Below are 17,234 nucleotides of genomic sequence, written 5' to 3' on the forward strand. Positions count from 1 at the left end.
AGATCAGTGGTAAAAATGAAAAAGTTACGATACCTTACGGATTCCTTGTGTATCATGCTTCACTTCAGTCCCTTTTGCTTTGACCAAGCGGATCCGCTAAAGTCTTCACCAATAATCTTGATACATTATAACTGTATGGACTCTTGCCACTCCACTCAGCATCTGGACACACATATAGTCTAACTTTCCGAAAGGTTCTGTTGTTCATTGCTGGCCGTTGGAGGACTCAAACCTGCAGGTTCTGGTTAGCCACCTTCTGTGACTACTACTTGAAATAACCGAAGGACATTCACAGAAAGGATAACTGTAAAATAATGTGTCCTGGTCGAACTCCCTCTCTTCTTATGCTTCCTCATGTTGGTAAGGTCTCAGACTAGATGATCTAATACAGTAACCTTCAAGGTGGACTATAATCCACAAGAAATCCATAAAGGGACTTGCATACTTCTAGCTTTCAAGTGCGGGTTTATCAACCACATCTCTTTACCTATCTTTGTGTCCTTCAATGTGACAACCATACTATAATGGTCATTGCACACAACGTTTCCCAGATGGGATCAAATTAAGAACACCCATTCACACCCCTTACATGGAGTAGCATGCTATCCAAGTGCTTTAGTGCCCCACAGGGGGTAGGAAACACTATATAAATAATGCAATAGAACCCCAAGCACAAGCTGGAATTCAGGGTGTTTGGCCCTCTAAATAATAAAGCAAATTCCTTGCTTAAGTTTAGGGTGATAGATGTGGCCTATCATTAAGTCAGCAGCTGAGGAAACAAAAATGTATTTCTTATATTGTCATCGCCACTTTTACAAATTATGATGGGCATGCCACTGCGTCAGCGCTATGCCAGCCACAGTCCTGCACAGTGCATTCTGACCCTGTGGGTCTGGTAGCCAGAAGTCGTCCACGGCCAACCCCCCCCCGGCAGCTGCAGCCTGTAAGCCCTCCTAGCTTGGTTCTGCAAAGTCATGGGTGCCCAGTTGGAGGGAGAATCCAACATCCTACCCCACCCACCCTCCTTACTGCCAACTCAAGAATGGGTGGCAGAGGGTCATCTATTTCTGCTCCAAAAGGAAGTTACAGCTCTCTTGGCCATATAGAAAGGGTTCTGGTATCAGAAGTAGGCAGTGGTTGTTATTCCTGCTACTTTCTGTTTCACAAAAAAACAGGGGTCTTCACCCTATTCTAGACCTGCAATCCATAAATCTCTTCCTCAAAAAAGGAGAAATGTAAGATGCTCACTTTGGCTGTGGTATTGTCTGCACTGGACCAAAGAGACTGACTGGTAGCGTTGGACTTGCTAAATGCGTATTTTCACATCCCCATACTGCCTGCCCACAGGTGTTACCTGCAGTTCAAGGTAGGTCACAAGCAGTTGACCGTGCTCCCCTTTGGCCTTACCAGCGCCCCTCGGGTGTTCACCAAGGTGATGGTGATGGTCGCAGCTCATCTGCGTTGGGTTTCAATCTTCCCATATCTTGATGACTGGCCCTTGAAGTCGGACTCACCTCCAGACTACGGCAGACCTCCTGCATTCGCTGGGGTGCACTATAAACGTGCCAAAGTCACACCGGACTTCCTCTCAGATGATCGCTTTCATCTGAGCTGTTCTGGACACAGTGTAGTTTTGGGCTTATCCTCCTGAACAGCCAGTTAGGGATATTCAGGTTATGATACCGATGTTTCAGCCTCTATCCTGGATTTCAGTGAGAATGGCTGCGGTTGCTGGGTCTCATGGCCTCCTGCATCCTGCTGATGAATCATGCCAGATGCAATATGTGGGCTCTACAGTGGGACCTGAAGTTCTGGTGGGTGGAGCATCAGGAGAATCTCTCACACATGGTCCAGATCTCGTAGGGAACTGCAAGAGACATGCAGTGGTGGTTACGAACCGCGATTGGGCCAAAGGCACCCAACCATAGCCAACAGTAGTGACAGATGCATCACGCCTGGGATGGGGCAGCTATCTGGGAGAGGTGGAGATCAGTAGACTCTGGTCTCCGGTGGAATCTGGACTCCACACCAACCTTTTGGAGTTTTGGGTGATCCGGCAAGCGCTGAATGCATTTCTTTCCTCCGTCAAGGGTAAGTTAGTGCAAGTGTTCACGGAGAGCACCACTGCCATGTGGTACTGAAACAAGCAGGGGGGGTGGGATCATGAACACTTTGACTTTATCAAGAGGCCCTGCGTCTCTGGACATGGCTAGAACAGCAGGACTTAACCCTGGTGGTTCAACACCTGGCAGATTCGCTGAACGTCTGGGCGGAAAAACTCAGCCGTCGATGCCTAGCAGATCACGAGTGACATCTCCATTCAGAAGTTGCACAAGAACTCTTTCAGCAGTGGGGAAAGCCTTGGTTAGATCCATTTGCCTCAGAAGAGAACATGCAGTGTCAGCAGTATTGGGTGCTGGTGTTTCTAAGCCAGCTATCGCTAAGAGACTCTTTTAGTCTTGAGTGGAGTTCAGACCTCCTGTACGCCTTTCCGCCCATACCACTTCTGCCCAGAGTTCTCAAGAAGATCAGGAACGACCGGGCCAAAGTCACTCTTGTGGCTCTGGACCAGGCACGGAGTTTCTGGTATCCCAAGTTATTGAAAATGAGCATTGATCCTCCCATCAGGCTACCTCTTTGTGTAGGATCTTCTGTCACAGCAGCCAGGTAGGGTCCTCAACCCGAACCAGTCAACTCTCCATCTCCTTGCATGGAGATTGAGAGCAGCATTTGATCGTTTTTGACCTTCTTCACAAAGTCTGTAAAGTTATCTTGGTGACCAGGCGTCCCTCCACCAAAACTGCATAACCTGCTGTTGGTACAAAATTTTAAAATATTGTACAAAAAAGTATATTGACTCTCTTTCTGTCATTCTGATATTGTTCTTTTCATTCTCACCTTTGCTCAGCAGGGCTTTCCTATGACCACTTCTAAGGGTTGTCTCTCTGCCTGTCCACCATCTAACAGCTGTGTGACCAACCCTCTTTATTTAATTTCCTGATTGTAAATAAGTTTCTGAAAGTGCTGATAACTATGTTTCTCCCTTCGCCCTTCATCGTGACTCAGTGGGACCTGAACCTGGTTTTCACTCACCTTATGCTTGCTCCTTTTGATTCAGTAAACACATTTTCCCTCCTGCTGCTTACTATAAAGTCAGCCTTCTTAGTGGCAATAACATCTGCCTGGAGGGTGAGTGAGCTACAGGCATAATCATCCAAGCTTCCCTATCTTACTGTATTCTCTGACAAGGAGGTGCTGTGCACACAGACCTTTTTCCACCCAAAAGTGGTGGCCCTATTCCAATTGGGAAAGTCTGTCACCCTGCCCACCTTTAATGCTCCTCAGCATCCTCCCAAGAAGAGGTGCGACTCCACCGTCTGGACCCAAAGAGTGTTGTCCATTTGCCTTGATCGCACAAAAGAGTTTCGGTGGATGACCAACTCTTCGTGGGCTATATAGGAGAGAAAAAAAAGTCACAGTAACCATTTAGCGCTGTGTCCAGATCTGCTACGCCCTGGCTAAAAAGCAGACTCCTTAAGGGCTTATTCGACCAGAGGAAAAGCTGTGAGCGCAGCGTTAGCTCATGGAGATCTAGTCACTACTGTCTGGACAGCCAGGTCTCAATGAATGTGCATTTTACCCGTTCGGTATTGCATGACTTCTTAGTAGTAAGTTAGTCTGCAGCCCACTTGCCACAATGGTATGGCTTGGGTATATATTCAAAGGTAGGGAACCTGCAGCTAGAAGTCTCTATCAGATGAACAAGTTACTGACCTTTGGTAACTCATTATCTGGTAGAGAATATATCTAGACGCTGATTCCTTAAACCCACCCATACCTCCCCACTCTGCAGACATATTTCAAGGGTTAGGGATGATCCCTTTCAAGGAGGTTTGGACACACATTTGTCTGTTCATCTCATGGCTTTGTGCTCCTGGCGTGGAAAGTCGTGAAAAGTAATTGATGTCCGCTCGCCTGGGTAGCACCAATATAGGTGACCGCAACGTCACTCCGGCACCAACAACGCTATGTGGAACCAAAGGAAAAATTTTGCAGATCCATTGTGATGCCTGGGAAATTTAAAAGTAAGGAATCTGCAGCTAGATATAGTCTCTACCAGATAATGTGTTACTGAAGGTAAACAACTTGTTCATATATGCTAAGACAAGCTCTTCATGGCAGATAAAAAAAGGTTAGCTGGGCAGTTGTGAAAGAAGTATTCAGCAGTAGCAATTCTCTTCAATTTGGATTCACCAGGGTAGGTGACATATTCCCTCATTCACCCACACTAACCATTGCGACACGCGCACATTGGGTTTTGTAGCTATCCGAGAACATTGCTGTGGGCTTGCCTCCAAGTAAAGAAGTCGGATTGAAAAGTGCACCAATGGACTGCATAGGCTTCTAGCATCTGGCTCTGATGTTTGGATATCATGGGTCAGAAGCATCAAACCACACACATAAATGGCGAAAACTAGAAACTTTAGACCATTTTCAAGAAATTATGCTTAAACTCATTTTTGGGAGTTCCCAACCACAAGCCATGAAATGGGATTTGACATATTAATATCCATGTCAAGGCCTGACAAAGTTGGTGAAGCACAGTACCATATTTTCAGGCTATCAGGGGTGCATGCCAGCAACACAGCATATCTGTGGAGGCAGGGGATTGGAGTATGACCAATCATGGGAACGCATGATCAGATGGTTACTCAGGCAGTCAATATTCAGAATATGATACACCGCTGCTGTTACCTGACTTTCTAAACCAAGGCATTTTGAGCATTCTCCGTTCATGCCAAGCCGTACTCTAGTACATACAGGTTGATGGAAATCAAGTGAAAAGGACACCAGCACAGCGTCAAGCCCCCGGTCCAATAACATAGGCCACAGATTCGACCTGTTAACATAATCAATGGTGCTAGACAGGTTGATAAAAGCCAATGGCTGCACTTGGCAACAACATATTTCCTGATAATAAGCTGGAGGTTCAAACACTACTGCACAGTCCCCAGACCTTCTCCAAATCAATACTTACTGATACTAAGGATATTCTCATCATTGGCCCAAGCCCTTATATTGTTTAAAAACAACCTACCCAGGACTTTGACTGATGTCAGTAATGTCTATTGGCCTGTAACAGCAAGGGTCTTATTGGTTGCCCTTTTTGAAAAATTGGAATGATGAGGGGCATCTACCGTGAAGATGGAGGTTAGAGAAATTCAAGTTATTAAAAAGTTTAGTAAGGAGGGAAGTTCACAAATCCTTATACTTTAAAAGGTAGCTAGGAACTCTGTTTGTACCAGATGCCTTGACTGAAGGGTATTGTTTAAAAGGTTCAGCAAATTGCCCTAGTTCAGTTATAAATGAGCAGTCCATGCACTTGGAAGATAGCACGAGGGATAGCGTGCTCATACTGTAAATGTTAAAAAAGCGAGTAACCCACTGTTCAGCATTAATATGAGAGCAGGCAAACGAGAAAACACTATCCCCACTTCGAATCTTATGACCTCTGTACCAAAATACTTTTGGCCATTTATTCCTGTTGCCCTCAATAAAGGCATGAAGATTGGTTGGTCCAATCTCCTTTTTCCTGGCAATGACATGTTTTTAGGTAAGTCTAAGATGCTCCACCTTTGCGTTATCCCTGGGAATCTTAGCAAGGGCTTTTCTTAGGTGTATGTTAACCAGAAAACACGTATTAAACCATCTGGGGTAATGTTCGGTTCTGGGTGAAATTGATTTCATAACCAAGCATTTAACTGCAGCACACAGTGCAGAGAACGCCTCCCCAATTAAGCAACTAGGAGGCTGAATACCAAGACATTTGAAAACCTAATAAATGTTTCCCCTGATTAGACACAAGAAACCGATTCGAGTTAGGCAGTTGACCCAAAATGCAAACCTCCCACTCTTAGATTGAAACTTTATGCTGTGGCCTGGTCAATACGAAAAACAAGAGGAAGAAAGCTTTATAGACATGGTGAGTGTTGTGGTCCACAGCACATAGATCATGAACCTCACTCTCATAAACCAGGTTGAACGTTGATTGTCATAAATTCATAATCAATAGTGGATGAGAACCCTCCTCCAAAAAAAGGTAGGCCCTTGTAAGCGCTCATGCCCATTATTTTCATGAATATTAATGAGGTCACTCTCCAGAATAAAATTGCCTAGCTTTTGGCCTCTGATTGGGGTGCTCATTTTTAAAGGATAAAGTGCAGACATTCTCTGCCAGGATAGGCAAGACAGACTGCCTTTAACTTCAAACAGTCTCAGAAAAGTTATTGTTCTTGGCATAAGAAAATTGAGTTCTCCTAAAAGTTAAGCAAACCGAATTTAAAAGTGTTACTACAAATAATAACACTTGTTTGGCATCACAATTGATAGCAATATGAATAACCTTCAGTTTTAATGACAGTCTGAGCCAGATAGATTAACCACCCTTGGCTGTACCAGAGCTAGAAAGTTGAGCTAAAATGGAGTGTATATCTGGCACGTCAACGTCGCCTCTAATAGAGTAATATCAAACTTTTCAATAAACGATGCCATGCATCTGATCTGATTTTGGAAGTAAAGCCAACAATATTCCAGCTTAGTATGTTCACTTTAATTCCTGAAGGTGCAATGGAGATAGGGATCTTCAGTGATAGTGGTATAGTGTTCACGATTGGGTCAGCAGTGGTGTGGAAAGTATCAGGAGTGGAGTTGCTCCTTTACCAGTCCATGTCTGGGCAGGACAGTATTGGTAAAAAAATGATTCTGCAGCGCTTTTGTGACTGCGGTTGCAAAAGATTCAGTTGTTGCATAATTAACAGGGGTGCATAGATAATGGGCGATGGGGTTATAGAAATAACCAAGAATTGAGACAAGGATGCTTCAAAGTACTCGATATCCTGAGTTAGGTGCGTAAGTGGCTGGTACATGCCAGTTTGGTGAAGTTTATTACAATTGTGTGAAGGAGCATTTGAGCCCAATTTTTACCAGACAGGACTCAATCAAGGTGAAACTGAAAGAGTTGAATGATTTTAAGAATAACAAACTTCTTGTTAATAACTTAGCCCTCTGACATTAGTCCCTTGTTAATGGCAAACCATCCTTAGTCATCCGGGGGTACCATTGCAGATGTAGATGCGATTCCATCTAGTGGGTCGATAGCTACAAACTTTGTCTTTTGCCTCTGTGAAGGATAATGCAGTAGTATTGAGGGATAAGTACTCTCACCCTTCAAGCAAGTCATCACGGCCTCTGCCAACAATGTCCCACAAGTCACAAGACCTCTAAGCTGTTATGGAGATGTACCATTGTAGTGGCAAGGGAGGCGAAGATTAGAAAATGCATTGAAGCATCATGAGAATCGAGCACCTTGTCAGTACTTGCTGTTGTTCTTGCTGCCTGCTTCCTCCTCTAGACAGTGGGCTCAGGGTGTAAGGGAATCGAGGCTGTAGCACTACATGTAGCATCTGCTTTGTCCAGCTCCCGTAAGGATTCATCAATAGGCATTCCACTTAAGTTAGGCTGATTAAACATCGGAGAGAAAAGGCTCTCCAGCAGTCTCCTTGATGATGAGACCAGCTGCCACTGCAAGGAAATTATCAGTAGTGGTTCTGGGAGCAGTCCTGGGAACAGGAGTGCCGGTATTAACTGCTGCCTTTATTTTTCTCTTGAAAGTGCATTGAATGCTTTTGCTTCTGGGCAAAAGGACAAGGGGTTGCTCGGTCCAGCCAGTGTCTACCATGGATGAGCGTAGGTGGGCCCAGTCTATAGACCTGCTGTTTGTCCGGGCATGTCCCATGCCACAGGCTCAAGGAATGCTTGTATATTTCCTTTCCCATCTCTTATTTCAGCTGGAGTATGGTCTTTATAGTCCTGGCCCCACTAGGTAAGTGACAGAAGAACAGTGTGTCCTGCGCGCCAGGTTCAAGGTGCACTTTGCATATCTCCTTTCCCCACCTCCAGCAAGAGTGTGGGCTTTGTAGCCCTGGCCCAAGGAGGTAAGTGGCTGAAGAAGAGCACATTGTGTTAACTATCAAGTTATTTGAGAGGCAATATTCCTTAAACACATTCAGTTGCCTCTGCGGTCCTACCAGAGTAACTAAGAGGCATAACGGTCACATAGTCAACATTTTTAAAGAATGTCTTCCATTTACATTTAGATTCTGAAAGATTGTATAGAAAGAGAACAAGCATTGGCAAAGCCAATAAGTTTCACCTGTGCAAAATCTATTGTGTTTGTTTTAATACAAGAGATTTTGCAAGGGCAGTGCAGATGAAACCTAAAAAGCACAGTTGTTGATGTATATCCTCATCTATAGTCATGAGCACTAAATAGTCCTTCCCACGTAGCACATTTTTTATATATATATAAAAATCACAGATTTCTGAAAAGCGGAAAACAAAGACCAAAAAGTGCAATGACTGCCTTTATTTCGAAGGAAGCTGCAAAGTAATGAGGCATTGTTAGCCAGTAGGCTGCATTTAAAAGCATAACAAAGGCACACTGCCAGTTTTCTCTATGATCACACAGGACCCCAAACATCTTAAAGTATCCATTATGCCTCACAGTTAGGTCAGATCCTTTTTTTTTTTTTTGTATTTTTTTTTTTTTCCCGGCTCCTTCTGTTAGGGTTCTGGAGCACTGAGCTCTGCTGGTTTTTGACAAATGGGTCATGAAATTCTTTTTGAACATCCAGTTTTTGAGATTTACTCCAGTAATGGAACTTTCATAGATTCACCTGCTTGAATCATTCCCTTTCGTCTAGATTGGAGCCCCATCTCGAAGACGGGAAATGATTCAAGCAAGTGAATCTATGAAAGATTCCAATAGTGGAGAACTAAAGTTCCAGGTAAGTAAGTAATTTTCTTACTCAACAAATTTAGGTACGTAGGGTACAAAAGACAATTTTTCTGAAATAAAAAATATTTGTTCCTGTCAAAGCATGCCGTGTTTTTGTCAAGTGCTCTCCTTGTGGTAAAAACAAGACACAGACTGACCCCCATGCAGTCTGTATCGTCTTTCCTCTTCTCATCATCCAGAGAAATGCCAGTATTGCCAGAAGCTGTCCACATGAACTTTGAGATCAAGAGAAGATTAGAATGGTCTGGCCTGCAGGAGAGCGGAAAAGCAGGATCTAGAAGAGGGCTTAGGGAGTTTAATACCTCCGCCACAGAGCCCTCTTATCATGCGTCAACAGTCCACAGAGGGAGCTCTCCTGACCGACATGAAAAATAGCGACACTGATGGACGTCGAGTGTTAGGACGTCGAAATTGGATAAGATACCTCTCTGTTCACCATCAGCGTCAAATATGCGTTGAGTAGCTTTTGGAGCATCGATATTCGACATGAAGGCAAGTTTTTCCCTCCAGAGTCCCATCAACATCACTCTCGTCAGCACATGGTATCAATCTCTTCCCTGACATCGAAGCAACCAGCAACAAGATCACTGAGACCTGCAGCTCTGTCAACTTCAAAACACCCTTGGCCATCGACATCCAGGGATCTGGCAGATCAAACAAACTGCTGTTAATGCCGAGGCATCAGTCGATAACGAAGGACATCTCTCCAAAATATCTGTTGACGTCTAGCACACACCAGTTTACGTCCAAGCCGCCTGAAAGGTCCGAGATAAGATTATCAATGTCGAGAAGCCATTCCCATTCATCATAGGGGCAGATCATACTGTCTAACTCAGCTAGACCAAAGACTCCACCAGTTGGACCCACTGCTAAAACACAGGTCTCTCCTCACTGGCTTGAAAACATGCACAGGTGGCACAAGCCTGCACCTCGCAGACCTGGCTCAGAATGGTCAGACATACTCTCGATCCACTCCACAACCTGCATTCTCTCAGAAGTCTCCTTCCACACTTCTGGCGCAAGATGTGACTGCGCAGAAGTCTTCACATAGATCTGGGATCCTGTAGAGGTGTAGATCCAAGGTCAAAATCTGCTAGGACCAGGTCTAATTCCAGATCTCCTTGATCCAGATCTGCGTCATGAGAGGCATAGAATACCCTCTCGGTCCATCACCTCTCCCTCCTCTGTAAGGGCTTATTCTCCTGCACGGTCAGATACACCACCTGCAAGGGTTTCTCTTATAGATTATCTGACAGCGTTCAACGATGTGTTGATGAGAGGCGCATCAAAATTGAACATTGATACTCCAGTGCCTACTTCATCCTCTTCAGTCATCCTTGAGACCCTGCATCACAAGGTGGCATCAAGGCCACTGCTTGCTTCACCTAGATCCAGGGTTGCTAGAACCTGCAATGCAATTCTTTCCGACTCAGACTTCCCTCAGAGCAACACCATCACTGATCCTCAAAAAATATAAAGCTCCAGACCATGATCTGTTTTTCTGTAGGGTGGACCCATCACCAGATTTGGTCATCTTAGCCTTGGCTCTTAAGGCGCACACTGTTGGCTCATCATCCTCAGTCCCTCCTAATAAAGACAGCGTCCAGGAGGATTTTATTAGAAAGGTGGTGGGCGGCACTTCAGCTTCTTTAATGAAAGTATCCCGCACTTCTGCCTTATTAGGAAGGTGCGATAGTGCAGTGTGGGACTCTTAGTCACTGACAAGTTACATAAAGAGGATAGGCAGGACTTTTTCAGAAGTCCCACAAGAAGATGGATTATCGTCCAACTTAGTCATCAGCAGCTGCGCTGATGCGACGGATCTGGCGGCTCATGTATATTCCCACTGCATCTGTGCCAGAAGGTTTTCTTGGCTTCGTCTCAGGGGCCTAAAACCAGAAGCCCAACACAGGATTTTAATTCTTCCTTTTACTGGAAATTCCTTGTTTGGCTTACATGCGCATGATGAAATGGCCAAAATGATGACTGAGCTGGATACTCTTAAGAAGGTAGGTCTGGAGAAATGTAAAGAATTCCACAAAAGATTGAGACCTTACAATAGACGTTTCTATCCGCAGAGGTTTCAACTCTCTCACCGGGCCTTGCAGCATCAGCAACCAGTCTGTTTACACTATCATTTCCACAGAGCCGATTGTGGAAGAGGAGCTCAACGACCACCATCATCATCTACAAAAACATCTGCAAAACAGTGAAGACTCCTCCAATTTCTCTGTTCCCTGCTGTGGTGATGAAAGAGGGGGTTGGGGGCAGGAATGTATCACCAAACATGTGAACGAGTGGCATGCTATCACAAAAGACAAGTGGGTCTTAAATATTGTTGAAAATGGTTACTCACTATGTTTTAAATCTCCTGCTCCCGTTATTCTACTTGCAAAATCATTAGGCAATTAGCAGAGGACCCCTTTCCCAAAAAGGACTAGGAATTTACTCTTGCTACTTCTTGTTGAGGAAGAAAGGTCCCAGATAATAATTTCGACCTATTCTGGACCTGGGGGTCCTGAACAAATTTATATGAAAAGAAAAATGTCCAAATGCTGGCCCTTCACCAGATCTACCCACAGCTTCATCAGAGTGACTGGATGTGTTTGATCAATCTCCAGGATGCTTACTTCAATGTCCCGATCGCTGCAAAACACAGCAAGTTTATATGCTTCAAAGTCACATCCAAACACCTACCAATACAAGGTGCTACTGTTTGGCCTAAAATCATCACTACCTGCATTTTGAAAGTGTACGGCCATGATTGTGGCATTACTGAGCAGGAAGAGACTGTTCATCTACCCTTACTTATGCGACAAGCTGATAAAAGGTTCCACCAGTCACAGACGGAAGGCATTGCCAGAGCTGTGTTGAAACTCTGCAGATGCTACGTCTTCAGATCAGCTTTAACAATTCAGTACAAAAACCAACCTAAAAGCTACATTATCTGGGTGCCGTTCTAGACATGAGCCACAAGAGTGTATCCTTAGGAGGAGAGACCATCCTCAATCATTATGAAGTGCAACAATCTTCTACCCACTCCACACCCATCTGCCAGTAGTTGGCGTCTCTTCTAGGCTCAATGACATCTTGCATTTTCATGGTCCCCAACACAAGGTTGCTCATGAGACCACTGCAGCGGAATCTAGAAGATCAATGGAATCAGTTTTCCAACTGTTGGAATGACAAACACTACTTCACAAGCTGCTATCCAATCAATACCATGATGGCCTCAATGTCACAGCCTAATAGTGGGAGTTCCCTTTCATCAAGACCATCCTCCTCAGACACTCATCACTGATGCCTCCCTCCAAGGGTGGGGCATACACAGAGGGCAAACTGCAAAGCCAGGAAGTGTAGTTGGACGGGGAACAGCAATATCATATCAACATGCTGGAGCTAAGTGGTCCTTCAAGCCCTTAAGTCGTTTTATCCTCCATAACAACAACCTCTCTCCTGGTCCAAACCTAAACACTACCACAATGCATTACTTAAACAAGAAAGTAGATACTCATTCCAGCCCCCTGTCCCTGGAAGCACAAGCCATTTGGAGGTGTATACTAGTCAGGAACTTGACGATCACAGTCATTCAACTGCCAGGAGTCCAGAACACACTAATAGATTCTCTGTCGCAACTTCATAGAAAATTACAACTGGATTGTACACAACAAGGTCGTACAAGACAACGTTCAAGAAAGGGGGGCTTCCACAAATTGACCTATTTTTAGATGCAAACAACAAAATGCCTAGACTACTTGTCTGGGTTTTCCCAACCAGATTCTAAGGGGAATGCCCTTTTGATAAACTGGTCAGGGAAATTTTTATGCTTTTCCTCCAACTCTGTTGGTTCCTACAGTAATCAACAAAACCGAACAGATCCAGGACTAGAATGATAGGCATAGGCCTGGAATGACCTCCCCAGTGGTGGTTCCTAGACTTGCTTCACCTATCAAAAAGACCACACGAGGTTGTCATGCAGACAGGATCTCCTATACAAGCTCGGAGGGCAGATTTTTCCATCAAAACTTACCCTCGCTGAGCTTGACAGCATGGCCCCTGAATTCCTCCAGTATGGACATTTAGGTCTCTTGCAGGATTGTATGGATATCCTCAGAGTTCAAAGTCCTTCTACTAGAAAATCCTTTGCATTCAAGCGGAAGTGGTTTTATTTATGGTGTGCCCAAAATCATCATCTAATTTTGGGTCAAGAAAATGTATTCTTACCTTATTTCCTCCACATAGCGAAGGCTGGCCTGCAATTTTCCTCCATAAAAGTACATGTAGTAGCCACTACTGCTTACAGAAAGTCTCCCACCCAAACTGCTTTGTTTCAAATGCTTGTGGTTAAAGGTTTTTTAGAAGGGCTGAAGAAAGTATTTCTTCCTGTAAGATCTCCTTCTCTACCATGGGAATATTGTTCTCTCAAAACCCATGGGCCCTCCTTTCAAGCCCATAAACAAAACCTCTCTACAGCAACTCACATGGAAAACAACGTTCCTGTTAGCTATTGCTTCAGCATGTAGAGTTGGTGAGATCCAGTGCCTGCGTTGAAGAGCCCTTTACAGTTTTTCATACTAATAGGGTGGTCATAAGAAGTTTCCTTCCCAAGCTAATTTCTGATGTTCACTATTTCTTTACCAACGTTATTTTATAACCCTTCCTCTCCAGCGGAGAGGGCTTGCATTCCTTAGACATGAAGAGAGTCCTTAAATTTTACCTAGAAAAAAAACAAAAGATATCCGGCAGTCTGACCATCTGTTTGTCAAATATCGTCCAATGAAGTGGCATAGTTTCCTCGAAGCAGACCATCTATAGGTGGATAGTATCCTGTATACTGTTCTCCTACCAGTTAGCCAACAAACACTTACCGTCTAGGCCTCATGCCCATTCTACTAGGGGCAAGGCAGCAACTGCTGCTCTACTGAGAAATGTACCAGTTTCCGAAATATGTAAAGCTGCAGCATTGAAATTGGTGCACACTTTTACCAGGCATTACTGTCTAGACTCTGACAGATGCTCAAGTAGGGCAGGCCTTTTTAAGGAATCTATTTCGATAATTATAGCAGCTACTTTTCAGTAGTCTGGATTTGTCGGCAGGTGTGCGGGATGGCCTGATGACTATTGATGAGGATCCTGTAAGATGCCATTTTCAAAGGTGAATGATCCCAGGTACCATGGAAATGCACCGGAAACTGTTACTGATTAGTAACACAGCAAATCACCTCGCTGTTAATCCACATCAACATAGCAGAAAACAATCTAAAGATAGGAATTATGATCTCTACTTACAAAACTAAGCTAGCTGAAATCGACAATTAAATCAATGAAAATAAGCAATATTTAATGAACCAAAAATGCGCAAACTTCAAAAGGACAGCCGCAAATTTGTTAAAGAAAATTTTGATCCTTACTAACAGCAGAAGACTCCTCCTCTGATGATGGTGGCTGCTCGAGGAGAAGGAACATCTCGGTCAGCAGCAGCTCGGGTTCAGGCAGTTGGAGTGATGAGAACACGCAGCGACAAAATCCCCCTCCCCTTTATTTCTTGGCTATGGGATGGCCCCTTATCAGCATCCTTCAGTGTGGCCACAGCCTTATGTGGTCTATCCCCAGGGCCCACATCAGGCTGCCCCACCAACCCTTGAATCCATTTTTTTAGACAGAGGCAGGCGCAGAGGGAGAGAACCCCCACCCCCCTCCATCCCCAGGTGACCGATTGTGTCAAGGAATAGGGTCTTTACTTGAGCCCCTATTGACGTTTTGTGTCCATGTTTTACAGCCCCAAGATTCCTTCTCTTCTTAAAGACACCAGGGATGTGCTGAACCTTATTGAGGAAGTTAATGATATGGGCCAGATCAACCTTTTAGTCACCCTGGACATACAGGCTCTTTACACCAAAATCCCGCAAGATGCCAACTTGTAAGTGTTAGTGAGCACTCGTCTGTCAGAGTTTTGGATGTCACCAACTCCAGTAAATTTCATTTTGGAATGTTCCACTCTTGTGTTAAAAGAGAACTTTTTTCAATTTTATGACCAACTATACCATCAGAGACCAGGTACTTCTATGGGCAGCGCATTTGCCCCAAGCCTGGCATGCCTGGCCAAGGCCAATTTTGAAAAAGAGATGATCGTTTGCAATGACAAGCCTTTTTCGGCCCATATCATAGTATGGGGTCGATACATTGATGATATACTCATACTCTGGCAGGGTGGTAGTGATACTTCCGAAAACGTCTGTGCATGGGTTAAGATCTTAAACCCTTTCTGAAATTCACTAAAACCATTTCAACTGAAAAATCCCTTTCCTTGATCTACTGATCTCCTTCGAAGGGGGGGAGTGGGGGACAATTGCACTCCAGCACATACAGAAAACCAACAGACTGTAATAGCCTACTACGATACAATAGTCACTACCCCAAACATCTGAGAGACAACCTACCTTGAGAGCAGTTTCTGGAGCTTCACTGTAATTGCAGCTCCTCCAGTGACTTTGACTAACATGCTCTACTCTTGACTACCAATTTAGAGGCACAACAGTATCCATCACACTGTCAAGCAGGCTCGCAAGAGGGCCAGAAATAACAGGACTGTTGGAATCGCACATCCGTGCACAGGATGATATCCTGATGTGTGGCATCTTTTACTCCAGTATCCAACAAAATAGAGAAAATCAGCAGACAATGGGCAATACTAGGATCAGGGTCACTTACTCTTGCTCTTCCACATTTTGCTTTCAGGTGTACTAACAACATTGGGGACATGATTGCACGTACGAGACCATGGACAGCTACCAGACACATTCCATAGAAACTGTGGGGATTACCTCCTTTTACATGACATTTTCCCTGTGGGTCATGTCCAGTCTTTATTCTCCCCCATACAATCTAGTCATTCAGCTTGACGATGTGTACATATGGACACAGAAGTCGCACACTAAATGTAACTCCAAAAACTCTCTATGCAACAAACGCCATATAGGCATGACAGCCCGTATGGTGAAGATTAGAATTACAGAACATTGCAGCAGTATTTGCTGCAAGAAGATTACCACCTGAATGAGCCCCAGTTTTCTTCACATACTACACTCTCCAGGCGATCTACGAGGGACAGTCGGTATGCAGATTATGCTTTTTGTTATTTGGTGTAAATCTGTTAAGTAGTTGTCGAGGAATTTAAGGTAATCCAAATGTGTATGTCTGTGGCCACGACTACTTCATTAATCATAGCGAGCTTGTGCAGGCATATGCAGAGATCTGATTGGCTGCCAGCACTTCAGCCAGGAAGTATTGGCAGGCATCTTGGGACACTGCTTCAGAAAAAAAAAAAAAAAAGCACTTAAAAGAAAAAAAAAATGTTGCAGAGAATTTGGAGTGGGGTCGCAAATCTGTGGTAGAGTACAAGTGTGGTCTCCCGCGTTTGTTTCAATAAAGCCCCTGGATGGGCCAGATCAAGGGGGCTTATGAAAAATAAAGGCAGGGGTGAATTATCCCCCCCCCCGGGCATTTTTATGCTCCGGGACCACCACCTCCACTGGGCTTATATTTATTGGGGCCCTATGGAGCACCACCTCATCCCCAGGGCTACATCTGAAAGGTATGCAGGGGAGCCCACACTCCCCTTCCCACCCAAGCCCTCACAACCCCGTGGACCGCTACCTCCCCGGGGCAATTGATTCTATTTAAAGGGAGGGTCTCTGGCTTGCTGTCATCAGAGGTTTCCTATGTTTCCCTGCTCACAGACATGCACGCGGCCCCCAGTCCCCGCACTGTCCATTCACCCAGTCAGGTAGTACTCACTTATTAACCAGTAGAAAGTGCTCCAGTTGGATAGACATTTTGTGTAAAACCGTGGACTATTGTTGGATAAACGAGCAGGTGAGCTTCCGTTCTGGCCATGATGTCCATTTCACAGATATTAAACCTCAACAGGAAGCTCTTACAAATATAAACGTAGCAGGCGTGCCAGTTGAAGCCTCACTTCTGGAAATGACAAATGATCCTAACTGCTGGGCTTGGCAAACGCAAATCAAGTGTGTTTACTCTGGGATTCCATATTGAAAAACAATGTGAAACCCTTTGTACAAGTGAATGCATCTTTCATCTGTTAGAGAGCAATCAGACACTCTCACACCCACATAGACCCTCTCACACCCCCAGACACACTCACAGCCACTGTAACACCCAGAGACACCCTCTCACACCAATTCTTACACCCAGAGAGACATGCCCTGCGGCCAACTCCCGGTGTGCATGGCCAAAGGCCATGAAGGGTTGAATTGATTTAGGGCAGTGGTTCCCAACCTGTGGTCCAGGGACCCCTGGGGGTCCGCGACTGCTTAGAAAAATGAATAATTTTAACCGATTAGGTCCCCTGCTT

At 44.7% G+C, this 17,234-nt stretch overlaps 1 protein-coding gene across 3 annotated transcripts in view; it reads left to right on the forward strand.

The window, feature by feature from the left end:
* UBE2J2 (ubiquitin conjugating enzyme E2 J2) overlaps window positions 1–17,234 on the forward strand; it is a 133,791-nt gene that overhangs the window by 103,152 nt on the left and 13,405 nt on the right. The window lies entirely within an intron of this gene.

The sequence above is a fragment of the Pleurodeles waltl genome, chromosome 6 (genome assembly GCF_031143425.1).
Source record: "Pleurodeles waltl isolate 20211129_DDA chromosome 6, aPleWal1.hap1.20221129, whole genome shotgun sequence".
Classification (NCBI taxonomy): Eukaryota; Metazoa; Chordata; class Amphibia; order Caudata; family Salamandridae; genus Pleurodeles; species Pleurodeles waltl.